The sequence below is a fragment of the Corylus avellana genome, chromosome 2 (genome assembly GCF_965113065.1).
Source record: "Corylus avellana chromosome 2, dhCorAvel1.hap1.2, whole genome shotgun sequence".
Taxonomy (NCBI): domain Eukaryota; kingdom Viridiplantae; phylum Streptophyta; class Magnoliopsida; order Fagales; family Betulaceae; genus Corylus; species Corylus avellana.
Window position 1 is genome coordinate 25,665,741 of NC_142491.1, and position 14,413 is coordinate 25,680,153.

General features: G+C 37.2%; 1 non-coding gene across 1 annotated transcript; it reads left to right on the plus strand.

Annotated features, from left to right (window-relative positions):
* Positions 1 to 12,946: 12,946 nt before the first annotated feature.
* Positions 12,947 to 13,053, plus strand: LOC132168298 (small nucleolar RNA R71). Its single transcript, XR_009438816.1, has one exon. It is a non-coding gene; the product is annotated as a small nucleolar RNA R71 (small nucleolar RNA).
* Positions 13,054 to 14,413: the final 1,360 nt, after the last annotated feature.

The following is a 14,413-nucleotide window of genomic DNA, read 5'->3' on the forward strand; positions in this document are numbered from 1 at the left end:
AGTCTAGATGATCCATTGAAAGCATGCCTTGTTTAATTTGGAGATGATTTAGATTTGGATAAGTTACTTGAGCAAGCAGATGCAATATTGGATCCTACTCCAGAGGTGCGAACTGAGAATGTGAAAACCACTAAGATATCATTCCCTAACTCATCTTCATTAGCAGCTAAGCCTTTCAATGTGTATAACCATGAGGAGGAAGAAAAAGAGGAGCAGGTTGAGTAAATTGAACCCCCCGAAAACTCCAAAAGTGTCCAATGACAAGGAAGTGAGTACTGAAGCTCATTCCTTCGTCACAATTCCTCTTGAGATAGTTCATGAACCACAAGCTTCAATTCTTCAATGTCTCAAAGAGCCATCTCAAGCTGAACGTCTCAAGGATCTATGCACACAAGATCACAAATTGAGGAACCATGTTCTGAAGAAGATCCTTCGAAGCAAGCAAGTAGACTAACTAAGGTGGTGAAACATCCTTCCAGAGGGATATCAAATTCTAAAGAAGAAAGGGTGGAAGGGATTGGTTGGACATCCAAATGATTGGGGAAAGCACTGTAAAATTTCTTCCCCACTTTAATTTATGCATATTTTCTTTATTTCTTCTTTTCATTTTATTTCATGTCATTTTATTTTTATTTCTAACAACAATTAACATGTGATGCGTCTTTCTGTGAAAAAATATTGCTGTTAGTTTTGTTGACAAGTGTTTTGGTGTTCAAGTTTGGGGGACGCCCAGGCCTTTGCACACTCCGGTTCCTCATCCCACGGTATTGTATCTCTTGTCACATTGGGACAATGTGTCATTTAAGTTTGGGGGTGTGGAAGAACACACTGTCTGTTTGTTTGTTTGTTTGTTTGTTTTTTTTGTGTTTTTGTGTTTTTGTTTTTTTTTTTTTGTTTTTTTTTGTGTTTGTTTGTTTTTATCTGTTAAAATAAAATAAAATTGCAATGTTGTTTTTAAGCATGAGTTAACTCTAGATGTGGTTTAATTTTCATTGGCTTACTTAACATTTTGAAAATAGCATCAGGTCATTAGGAATCTGAATCATTTGACTCATTTTTGGGTTAGAGAGACTTCATTTGTTTTGAGTTGATTATCATGAGCACATTAGCATAGAGTCTGTGAGGTATGAAATTTGAACTGAATCATGTGTATCTTGAGATTTATTGGATGATTTGTTAATGAATAACCTTGGCATGAAAATTAAAAAAAAAAAAAAAAATCATCATTCTGAGTCCTCACTGAGTAACCGGACATCTTCCCTCATTAAGCATTCAGTGTTCGCGTAAAAATGTGTGAAACTCAAGATTGGTTGATTGTATGGCTAGTTTAGCTTCGTAGCCTTTTTGACTTGAGTCATTAAACCCTTAGGGATGTTTTACATCTAGTTTCCTAAAACCATCTGGCTTGGGAGTCATTGGCCTAACACTCGTTACATGGGTCAATTAGAAAGCTTAAGGGAGCTAAGCATTGCACAGCCTACACCCAAAAAAAAAAAAAAATGCATATATTTCCTTGGTTGTTTCATTTGATAGGGATTCCAATGAATTTTGAGGTATTTATCTTAAGAATAAATTGAAGCCTCATGACTGTATGCTAATTTCACTTTGCACCTATCTGAGCATTTGTTATCTCAACTATCCATTTATGAGCTCTTTGATTCTGGGTTCCCTAATGATTATGATGATAGTATTTGTTTTGTTAAGCTTGCTTATGAATGAGATCCATGGTTTGTGTGAAACTTTATTCTTTTCAATGACATAGCACTGACAATGTTTGTGGGTATCATTTCTGTTAAACCCTCACGAGACTTCACTTGTCCACTAGGGATGCCTAGGGGTTTAAAAGGCTTGTTGCATATGCTAAATGCAATCGTCTCTCCCACGAGAGCGGACTTATGTTTCTTTTTTTTTTTTCATTTTGTTTTGCTAAGGGACTAGCAAAATGTAAGTTTGGGGGTAATTGATGAATACCAAATATTGCATATTTGGACCTCTTAATCTGCATTTGCTAAGCCTTTAGTTTTATTATTTTTTGATTTTTTAGTTAGTTATGGTGTTTTAGTGTTTTGTAGGTTGCTAAGGGAAAATTGCGCCTTTAAAGGAAAAATCCATTAATTCGGATTGAAGTGATCTTGGTTTCATTGGAAAGCTAACTCAAAGATTTACAAAGTCATTTTTCACAAGAGTTGGCTAATTCTGCAGGTAGTGCGCTTGAGCGCACATATAGTGCGATTAATCGCACTTGTGCCCATCGAAAGTGGAAGTGCATGCTAGTGTGCGATCGAGAGCACCTAGAGTGCGATCAAGCGCACCCGGCCGACCTGGCAGCGTTGAAACCCTAAAATTAGTTTATAAATATCATTCATTTCTATTGTAAACGTACAGAGACACACCAGGGGTGCCATACTTTGCCAATTTTCGACTTTTCTGGGTTTTTGGAGCTTTAAACCCCAATTCTATTGTAATTTTTACGTTTTTTTCATGATGTCAATTCATTTTGTTATGATTTTTGTTATCATGAGAGGCTAAAACCTTCAACTATGGTTGAAGATGAAGTCTCGTCATTGATAAACATTCATGTTCTTATCATTTTATGAATATAATTCGATGTTTAATAAAATTGTTGTTCAAATTTAATTCAATTGCTTGATTAATTTCATTTGATTGAGACTTATATCCATTGTGATCTACGGATATAGTGGATGATTTGTCTTTTATTTATGCAAAGTTTTATATTCGTTGTGTTTCATCCTTGGATACGTCGAATGATTTGATTGAGACTTATATCCATTGTGATCTGCGGATACAGTGGATGATTTGATCTCAATTTTATATTCGTTGTGATTCGTTTAATGGTTGGATTCATCGAGTTATTTAATATGCATGTTTACGAAATTTGAACAATGTATAAAACCAAATATTTGTCGGGTGTATGCATAAAATGCAAGAATATGTTGTTTGATTTGGCGAGGCGGATTTGGAAAATCCAAGTGCTTTTCCATTTATTGTTTTTAAACCGCCTTGTTTATTTTATTTTGCTTCGGAACTAGGTTGAAATCGGGTTAATTTAAATTAGAAAATTGTTTTTTGCAACCCAACTCCTTGTGGTTCGACCTCGCACTTGTACAAACTTTATTGCAAACGACTTGTGCGCTTGCGAGTACAATTACATTTGTACATCAAATTTTGGCGCCGTTGCCGTGGAGTTGTTTGTTTGTGAAAATTGAGTTTTGTTTAAATTGATTTTATTTTTCTACTCGTTATTTTCTTTTTAAAATTTGTTTCTTTTTATCTTTATTTGTTTCTGTTTACAGTTATTGACCAAAAAAAAAAAAAAAAAAAAAAGGAGAAAAAAAGAGAAAAAGTTGTTTGTTTTTGTTGTTTTTGTTGCAGTTTTGCCGAAGGAACTAGTCCCTACCAAAGAGCTCGTAGCAAGCATCCCGCGTGCTTGCACTCGACTTTTCCGCAGTTGAGCACGAGCGCACACCCCCCGCGCATCTACTCTCGATCGCACATCACTTGTGCTCGAGCGCACCTCCGCAAACTGCATCAAAACTTGCTAGCACCAAAATTTTTGCTAAACTTATGTTTGGTCCGTTTTGTGAGTTTTTGAGTCTTTTGTTTTTTTTGGTATTTCTGTTTAGTTTTGTGTTTCTGTGTTACTTTTCATTTTTGTTTAGTTTAATTTCTTTAAAAAATAAAAATAAAAACATGTTTGGTTACTATTTCATGTGGAGGTGTATTTTGTTTTAAAGAGTGAGGGTAAGCATGAATTTTCCATTTGGTAATTTTAATGCTACTCCTAATTGTAGGACACCCGCTCCTACCAACAACCCTTAGAATTTCCACCCACATGGACCATGTTTATACTGCTCAAACCCTTATCATAGTTCTCGTAATTGTCCATCCTGGGGACAATTTTCCAATTTTTCATGAGCAGATGAACACCAATTTCTGTAGTTCGGGGTCTGAATCAAATTTCAATTTTTACACCCCAGACTGGAGCAACCATTCTGATTTCTCGTGGCAAGCTCATGCTATGAGAATTACACTCCCCAATTTGATGAACTACATCATCTTGAATATCCGCAGTTCAATAACCAATCCTCTACCTAGGGGTGTTAACCCGGTCCGGTTTCTCGGTTTTTGGCCAAAACCGAAACCGGAACCGGGGTACCCCGGTTCTCGGTTTTGGGAAACCGGAACCGGAACCGGGACCCCGGTTAACCGGGGTCCCGGTTCCCGGCCGGTTCCGGTTTTACCCGGTCCGGTAACCAGTTTTTGAAAAAAATTAGTGTTTGGAGCTTATTTTAGGTATTGGGCCTAAAATAAGCCCATTATTTTTTTTCATAAGTTAGCTCATTTAAAAAAAAGTTATTAATCTTTTTGTCTAAATTAAAGAGGTTTTATTGTGATTGTTCCAAATAATTAAAAAATAAACCTAAAAAAGCCTAAAAATCCTAAAAAATCATTGTTTTTGCCTATATGAGCCTTAGAAATAAAAAATCAAATTTTTTAAAATACCCTAAAAATCATTTTAAATTAGATACATAAAGAAAACATTAAAACAATAAAAAGTAAAAACAAGTATGTAAACAACAATTCAAAACCCAAAAAAATAAAAAATAAAACAAGTATTTAAATAATCTACCAATCAAAAGAAATACACTTACAATAAAAATAGTTCACAAACATATTACAAAGACAATATATATATATATATATATATATATATATATAATAATATATAAATATTATTTAATAAAATAAAACCCGGTTCCGGTTTTCCCGGTTTTTACCGGGTGCCAAAAACCGGGACCGGAACCGGGGTCCCGGTTTTTTTTTTTGGGCAACCGGAACCGGAACCGGTCCCCGGTTTCCCGGCTTCCGGTTTCCCGGTTTTCCGGTTTTTTGGTCCCGGTTCCGGTTTCCCGGTTATTTTTGACACCCCTACCTCTACCCCATCACCTTGCTATTATCCTCCACAAGATTTATCATTGGAAGACACCCTCAGAGCGTGCATACAATCTAATGGCCAAACCTTGCAAGAGCTTAAAGATGCCACCATGGTCAGCTCCCAATCCATTCAAGAAATTAAGGATACAACCATGGCTAACACTTATTCAATTGAAAAGTTGGAAGGACAGCTTGGTCATCCAGTTGCTGAACTCAACAAAATAGACGAAGAAGAGCTTCAAAGTCAGGAGATGGCAAGAGGGCAATACATGATTGATGAGGATGACACCAACACATTTGGGAGTGAGGAAGTTGTCAAGGAGACTGTTAATAAGCCAAGTCTAGAGGATCCTTTGGAAGCATGCCGTGTTTAATTTGGAGATGATTTCGATTTGGATAAGTTACTTGAGCAAGCAGATGCAATATTGGATCCTACTCCTGAGGTGCGAACTGACAATGGGGAAACCACTAAGATATTATTTCCTAACTCATCTTCATTAGTAGCTGAGCCTTTCAATGTGTATAACCATGAGGTGCAAGAAAAAGAGGAGCAAGTTGAGCAACTTGAGCCCCCAAAGACTCCAAAAGTGTCTAATGACAAGGAAGTGCGAGTGCGCCTTGCTCATCTTGGCTTGGACCTTTTTGGTAGTGTACTCAAGCGCAGTAACCCTGCGATCGATCGCACTATTAGAACCTTTTGCTTGACTCAAATCTTCTTGCTTTTTCCCAATTTTGTCCTTTAGGCCTGAGACTTCCAGAAATACTTTCTTTTCTTCCAAAAGCCTACAAAAACACAAAAAACACATAAAAGAACTAAAATAGCATAAACTAACAAAACTAAGGAATTAACAAATATAAGTTAAGGGCTTAAAATATGAATATTTTGGCACTTAACACACCCTCAAACTTACATATTGCTAGTCCCTTAGCAATACAAAACTGAAAACAAAATGAAAAACAGATAACAAAAAAATAAATCCATCTTTTGTGGGATGTACAATTGCATTTAGCATATGCAACAAGCCTTTTAAACCTCTAGGAACTCCCTAGAGGACGAGTGAAGTCTCATGAGAGTTTTCCAGGAATGTTTGTTGTGCCAAATACTACTTAAATTAATAGATAATATTTAGTACGTTTTACTCACAAGTGCACAAGATCAAACGATAGTATAGTGTAGCAAGTACAAGATCGATCCCACGGAGATTGTTGATTTTATTTTAGAATTAATTAGAATAACAAAATTATCACTAGATTGATATTGGTACTAAAGAAAAGAAATAAAGATAAAGAAAAGGTAGGGCATTGATATCCACCACTAATCATACTTAGATAATATAACAATATGCCAATAATCCAATCATATTATGAATACCTAATGTTTACCAACCTAAGGATATGGGTGTCTACTCCTTAAGCTATTGATTTCCCTAAGCAACAAATTAGGCATGGGAGTCTACTCTAATTCTTTTCTTTCTTAGAGGATTTAGCATGGGTGTCTACTCCCGGTTTCCCATGTTGATTAACCTAAGAACCCGGTGTTGATTTAATTTGTTACTCTTATTAAACCCAAGACTTGATCATCCAAATTGATTTAATTAACTAATCCATACCACATGCATATAATGGCCAATCACATACATATGAGGAATTCAAGAAAACACGAATTAATCAAGTTAAGCAACACAATATGATTATCACAAAGGTGCCAATATTGAAATATTAAATAAACATAATTAGGGCTTCAATCTAGCCCTCCTTAAGAGTTACTTACACATAATTAAAATAAAACTAAAAAGAAAAGGGAAAGAAAGAACCGAAAAATGCTCCTAGAAGTAGCCTCAAATTCCTCTCCCCAAAGTTGTGTCTCTTCCAGGATGATTATTCTCAAGGTTTAGAGGTCTATTTATTGGCTTAGGAATACTCTAGAAAACCTAGAAACCCTAGTAAACTCGTATGGTTTAGTCCTAGTGCAACTAGGACTAGAAAAACCCTAATATGGAAAGCAAAGGGAGTCGGGACGCAGCTTCTGGAATTCTCCAGCGCACGGGTGAGCTCGATCGCATCCCGTGTGCGCTCGATCGCACCTCTGCGATCGATCGTATGTCTTCTGCGCTCGATCGCAATGCGATCGAGTCTTCTCTTGTGCACACGAGCGCACGCCTTGCACTCGCTCGTCTGGAATTCTCTAGAAGTGCGCTCGATCGAAGGTCTCCTGCGATTGATCACACTACCAGAATGCTTTTGCTTGTTGCAAGTCTTCTAGCTTTTTCCCAATTTTATCCTTTAAGCCCGATACTTCTAGGAATGCTTTCTTTTCTCCCAAAACCTATAAAACAAAGAAAATACAAAAAGGAAGTAAAATAGCACAAACTAATAACACAAAGGAATTAACACATATAAGTTTAATGGCTAAACTATGAATATTTTGGCACTTAACAATGTTACCCACAAACATTATGCAAAAGTCATGTTATTCAAAAATTCAAGTGTCACTCAAAACCATGATTCTCATTCATTATCAAGCTTAAAAAGATAAACTCCATCTTCACAATGAATTGAAATTTTAAAGTTTAATCACTTTTAAAAGACAGGCTAAGGCATCACAAGTTCGAAACAATGTAAAGTGAACTAGCACACAAATATGAAGCTTCCAATTATTTCCAATGTGCAAAGTCTCAATATCTCAAAGTTCACTGAAATTTATGTTAGAATGAATATCTATGGCATAACTTTTCTTTTTCTCTCTTTTTGTTTTTTTCTTTTTGGTGAGGCTGTGCAATGTTTGGTTCCCTTAAGCTTTCTAATTGACCCATGTAGTGAGTGTTAAGTCAATGACTCCCAAACTAGATGGTTTTAGGGCATTAGGTGTAATTACTAATGACATTACTAATTCTTCATCTTTTGACGTGAACACTCAATGCTTAATGAGGTAAGAGGTCCAATTACTTAGTGAAAAGCTTATCAATGATCATTTTTTTCTTCTTATATATATATATATATATATATATATATATATATATATATATATATATATATATAGTTTTGTTTTTGTTTCCTTTTTATTTGTTTTTGTGTTTTATTTTGCAGGGACAAGTGTGCTTCAATTCAAGTTTGGGCGTGTGCTATGAGCCAGACAGTTTCGTCCATATCCCGGGTAAATTCTTTCCATGTTATAGACATATTGGGGACAGTGTGTAATTTAAGTTTAGGGGTATAGGAGACACTTTACACACACTTTGTCCCAGTTTTATTTTGTGATTTGAAACTGTCTGGCTTATAGTACACCCCCACACTTGCATTGAAGCACACTTGTCCTTGCAAAATAAAACACAAAAACAAATAAAAAAGAAACAAAAACAAAACTAAAGATAAACATAAAAATAAATTGAAAAACAAATTGAAAAATAACAAGATAAACTATGGGATGCCTCCCATGAGCGCTAAGTTTAACGTCTTCAGCCAGACTATGGTTCTACTTCAGTACTACTGCTCTGCATATTGGATAGATTGGAATGTAAAATCTTCATCTCTTGGTACCAATTTCACTTCAATATATGGCTTTACTATATATCCATTCACCTTGAATGTCTGATTACTTTCTGGACTGTGAACCTCCAAAGCTTGTTTCATGTCAAAGTTGAACTTCTTGATGGCCCAATATGCTCTGTGCTCCAACTCCACTGGTAGATGACATGCTTTTTCAAAGACCAACCGATATGGGGACATACCGATAGGCGTCTTGTATGCAATCCTATAGGCCCATAGTGCATCATTTAAGCGCAAAGACCAATCCTTCCTGCTGGGGTTCACTGTCCTTTCTAGGATGCTTTTGATCTCTCTATTGCTTATCTCCACTTGTCCACTGGTTTGAGGATGGTATGGAGTGCCAACCTTATGGGTAATCCCATACTTCTTTATCAAAGAAGCAAAGGCATAATTGTTGAAGTGGCTACCTCCATCACTAATTATTGCCCTTGGTGTCCCAAACCTAGCAAAGATGTTTTCCTGCAAAAACTTCACAACCACTTTATGATCATTAGTCTTTGAGGGGATAGCCTCGACCCATTTAGACACATAATCCACACCCACAAGAATATATAAATAACCATATGAGTTAGAAAATGGACCCATGAAGTCAATACCCCATACATCAAAGAGTTCTACCACTTGAATATTTTACAATGGCATCTGATTTCTGGATGAGATGTTACGTGTCCTCTGGCATCTATTACAAGTGCTGCATAACAAAAAGGCATCCTTAAATACATTAGGCCAATAAAAACCAGATTGTAATACCTTAAGAGCTATTCTTTTGGCCCCAAAGTGTCCTCCACAAGCAAACTGATGGCAATGTTGTAATATGCTCAAGTGCTTCTCCTCTGAGACACACCTTCTGATGATTTGGTCATGGCAGAATTTGAACAGATAGGGGTCATCCCAATTGTAATGTCTAGATATAGACATCAACCTCTTCCTTTCTTGACTAGGCAGTTATATAATTAACAATAACAATGTCTATAAAAACCTTGGCAGTTATATAATTAACAATATCTGCATACCATGGAAGTTGGACCTCACCTGTAAACAACTGCTCATTTCTAAATTCTCATTCAAAGGAAGCTTATCCCTTTCTTCTTCATGAAGTAGCCTAGATAGGTGATATATCACTACATTCTCACTGCCCTTCTTGTCTCTAATCTCAAGGTCAAATTCTTATAGTAATAGTACCCATTTGATTTATCTAGGCTTTGCATCTTTCTTAGCAAATAAATATCTCAAAGCAGCATGGTCAGTCAATACAATAACCTTAGAACCAATTAGGTACGATCTAAACTTCTCCAAAGCAAAGATGACAGCTAACAATTCTTTCTCAGTGGTAGAATAATTTAGCTGAGCATCATTCAATGTTCTCAAAGCATGGTAAATAGCATGAGGTACCTTATTTATTCTTTGACCTAAGACAGCTCCCAAGGCAAAGTCACTAGCATCGCACATGAGCTCAAATGGAAGACTCCAATCAGGTGCCATCATTATTGGTGCAGATGTGAACAACTTTTTTAGTGTGTTGAAGGCAGTCATGCATTCTTCAGTCCATTCAAACTTGGCATCCTTGGCTAGCAGTGCACAGAGTGGTCTAGAAATCTTGGAGTAATCCTTAATGAATCTTCTGTAAAACCCGGCATGTCCAAGGAAACTTCTTACACCCTTTGCTGTCATAGGAGGAAGGGAGTTTGCAGATGATATCAATCTTGGCCTTATCCACCTTAATGCCCTTGCTGGAAATGGAATGACCCAACACAATGCCTTGTTGAACCATGAAGTGACATTTTTCCCAATTGAGCACTAAATTGCATTCGTCATACCTCTTGAGGACACTCTTCACATGATCAAGGCATTCATCAAAATTAGAACCAAAAATGCTAAAATCATCCAAAAATACCTCAATGAATTTCTCCACCATATCTGAGAGAATGCTCATCATGCATCTTTGAAAGTTGGCCGGTGCATTGTGTAATCCAAATGGCATCCTTCTGTAGGCAAATGTGCCAAAAGGATATGTGAAGGTGGTCTTCTCTTGATCCTCTGGTGCTATTGCAATTTGGTTGTAACCATTGTACCCATCCAAAAAGCAGTAGTAACTATGGCTAGCTAACCTCTCTAGCATCTAATCAATGAAGGGTATGGGGAAATGATTTTTTCTTGTCACCTTGTTCAGCTTTCTATAGTCAATGCATACCCTCCAACCAGTGGTATTCTCGTAGGTTTCATCTCATCATCTTCATTCTTCACCACTGTGATCCCACTCTTCCTTGGAACAACTTGAACTGGACTTACCCATTTACTGTCTAAGATGGGGTAGATAATGCCAACATCCAACAGTTTCAATACCTCTGCCTTGACTACCTCTTTCATGTGTGGGTTGAGTCTTCTCTGTGCATCCGTGGTTGGCTTTTCTTCATCTTCAAGGAAGATTTGATGCATGCACTTGGCTGGACTTATCCCTTTGATGTCAGCAATGGTCCATCCCAAAGCAGTTTTATGCTCTCTAAGAACTCTTAAAAGCTTCTCTTTTTCCCCACAACTTAGATTTACAACAACTATGACTGGTAATGTCTTGTTTTCTCCTAAGTGGGCATATGTCAGATGCTCTGGCAAGCTTCAATTCCAATATCAGTGCCTGGACAATATAAGGAACAAGAGTAGTATTAGTAGGCACAAGAGTCTCAAAAGGAGGAGTGTACTTACTAGGATACTTTGGAGAAGCCTCAAGAAGGTGCACGGCTTCAATGATGTCATCAGTAACATCTTAGATTTTGACTCAATGTCCAATCTTATGAAACTATGGGTGAGGGTGGCCTCCATCGAGTTAATGTGATGGGCCTGAAAAACTTTCTCAACAATGCCTTGGACCATACAGACATTGAAGCATTCTAACTCATCTTGAGGTAATTTCAATGCATTGAATATTTTGAACTCTATCTTTTCACCATTCACTTTCATACTTACAATACCCTTTTTCACACATATTTTAGTATCAGCAGTTCTCATAAAGGGTCTCCCTAAGATGATAGGCAAAAGTGATGGCATAGGGGATTCTTCCATATCCAAAACAATAAAATCACCAGGTAAAATGAATTCACCTACCTTTACCAAGACATCCTCAAGAATACCTCTTGGTCTTTTGATGCTTTTGTCTGCCAGTTGCAAAGTGATAGATGTTGGTTGAAGCTTCCCCAAACCCAGTTTCTCATACACAGTGTAAGGCAACAAATTAACCCCTACCCCTAGATCTAGTAGTGCCTTTTCAAAAAGATGGTCTCCTATCCTGCAAGGAATAGTAAAACTACCTGGATCTTTTAGCTTTGGTGGTAGTTTTCTTAATAGCACTACACTTACCTCCTCTGTTAAAGCCATTGTCTCAAGCTCCTGAGACTTCCTTTTATGAGTGCAACAATCCTTTAAAAATTTAGCATATGAGGGAAGTTGTTTAATTGCATCCAATAAAGGAATGTTAATCTTTACTTTTCTCAAAGTCTAAAAAATATCAAGAAGCTGTTTTTCTTTCTTTGGCTTTACTAACCTTTGAGGGAAGGGTTGTGCATTCACCTTCTCCATTTTACTTACCTTGGATGTTGAGGCTTCATCTGGAGATGCTTGTGCTGGCTCATCTGCTCCTATGATTATACCATTTCTAAGGGTTGTGACTGCTTTTAGCTGCTGGTGACCCCCTAGATTGGGTATTGTTTGGGATGGCAATTCACCCATCTTTCTTTCACTAAGCTCCTTAGCCATTTGCCCCATTTGTACTTCTAGTCTTTGAATAGCTTGCTCTGTCTTTTGAATGGACTGATCATTCTTTGTATTGGTTTCTTGTTTTGTAATCACAAATCGTTGTACAAGACTCTCCAGGTCATCTTTCATTGGCTCCTAAGCTGGTTGGACTGGTTGTTAGGGGTTCTTTTGCTGTCCTTGAGGGTTCAGAACATTCCGATTGTTACTCCATGAGAAATTGGGGTGGTTATGCCACCCTGAATTATAGGTGTTGGAGTATGGATTGTTCTTGGGAGGATAATTATGCTTTCCCACATAATTCACTTGCTCTTGATCTACAAATGAGTACAAAGGACAAGTCTCAGTAGAGTGATCAGAATGGGAACATATGGCACATACCTCGAGTTGTGCTGCTTGTTCACTAGGCGAGATGTTTTGCGCAGTCATGGCTTTGACAATCATATCTAGCTTCCTCTCCATGGCAGCCATCTGATTTTGTGATCCACCATTCAGGTTCACTTCATACATGACCTTACTTTTTACTCCTTGCCTTCCTCTGAAATAGAATTGTTGGGAGTGTTTACTCAGTATTTCGAAGACCTTCATGGCTTCCTCACTGCTCTTTTCCATAAGTGCACCTCCACAAGCTGAATCAATCATTCCTTTGTTAGTGTCATCTAATCCTTCATAAAAAATTTGTACCTAATCATCTTGAGGAATGTTATGATGTGGACACTTAAGAAGCAGCGCATTGAAGTGGTCACATGCCTCAAAGAAAAGGTCTCCATCTCTCTGTTGAAAATATTGAATCTCCTTTTTTAGCTGCCTCGTCTTTTGAGCTGGGAAAAACTTTTTTGGGAACTTAGTGGCTAACTTTTCCCAAGTATGAATGGAATCTACAAGCAAGGAATTATACCACAATTTAGCATTATCTTTCAAAGAAAAAGGAAAGAGGACTAACCTGAGTCTCTCTGGAGTTAGGCCCTGTATGTTCTGAAGCTTGCATAGATCAAAGAATTCCTTAAGATGCAAGTTAGGATCCTCAGTAGCTGTGCCCTTAAAGTGAGTCAAAGCATTAAGTATTTGCGGGGATATATAGTAATTACCTTCCACCTTCGGTTGATAAGCAATACATGATGGCTGGTTGAGGTTTTTCGGGATGAAAGCTTGTTTCATGGGTCTTCGCATTGGTGGCAGGTTCTCCAGCTGATCTTCCATTGTTTCCTCAACTTCTTCTTCTTCTTCTTCTTCTTCTTCTGTGTCGGAGTTGTCTCTAGGCCTTTGTTGAATTGTCCACTCATTTTCGGGATCAAGTGGAAGGATGGTTGAGGTTTGAGATCGACGACCTTGCATAAAAAGAATTACCTCTGTAGTCACAGTAGCTTCAGTACTGCTGTCCAGATGTCCTTTGGAATTGCGCCCGATCACATTGCACTCGACTGCACTTGGTCTTCGCTCGATCACAGTAACAGAATACAGGATGCCGCAGAGTTGAAATAGAACAGAAAAAAGGGAAATAAAAATGAAAAATATTTTTGATTTTTGATAAAAACAGAATTAAAATTAAAAATTAAAATAACTAAACTGTGGGAAAATAATTCTAAACAAAATTTGACACAATCCCTGGCAACGGCGCCATAAACTTGTTGTGCAAATATCTACCTAAATTAATAGGCAAATAATTGTACGTTTAACTCGCAAGTGCACAAGATCAATATGGTAGTATAGGGTGCAAGTACGAGATTATTCTCACGAGGATTGCTAAATTTTGCTTAAAATAAATTCCGTAAGTAAAACAAAAAAAAGATTAATTTTTGAGTTAATAAAAATAAAGGTAGGGCTTTGATATCCACCACTAATCGTGCTCAAATAATATAACAATATGCCAATGCTTTAACCATATTATGAATACCTAATGTTTGCCAACCTAAGGGCATGGGTGTATACTCAAGCTATAGATTTAACAAAGCAACGAGTTAGGCATGGGTATATACACTAAGTCTTTTCTTTCTTAAAGGATTTAGCATGGGTGTATACTAAGTTGTTCTTTAAGAAAGCATAGATCAATGGAAATCGATAAAGACACGGAACCTAGGGCATGGGTGTATACTCCCGGTTTTCCATGTTGATTACCTCAAGAACCCGATGTGAAATTCTTTTGTTACTCTTATTAAAACCAGGACTC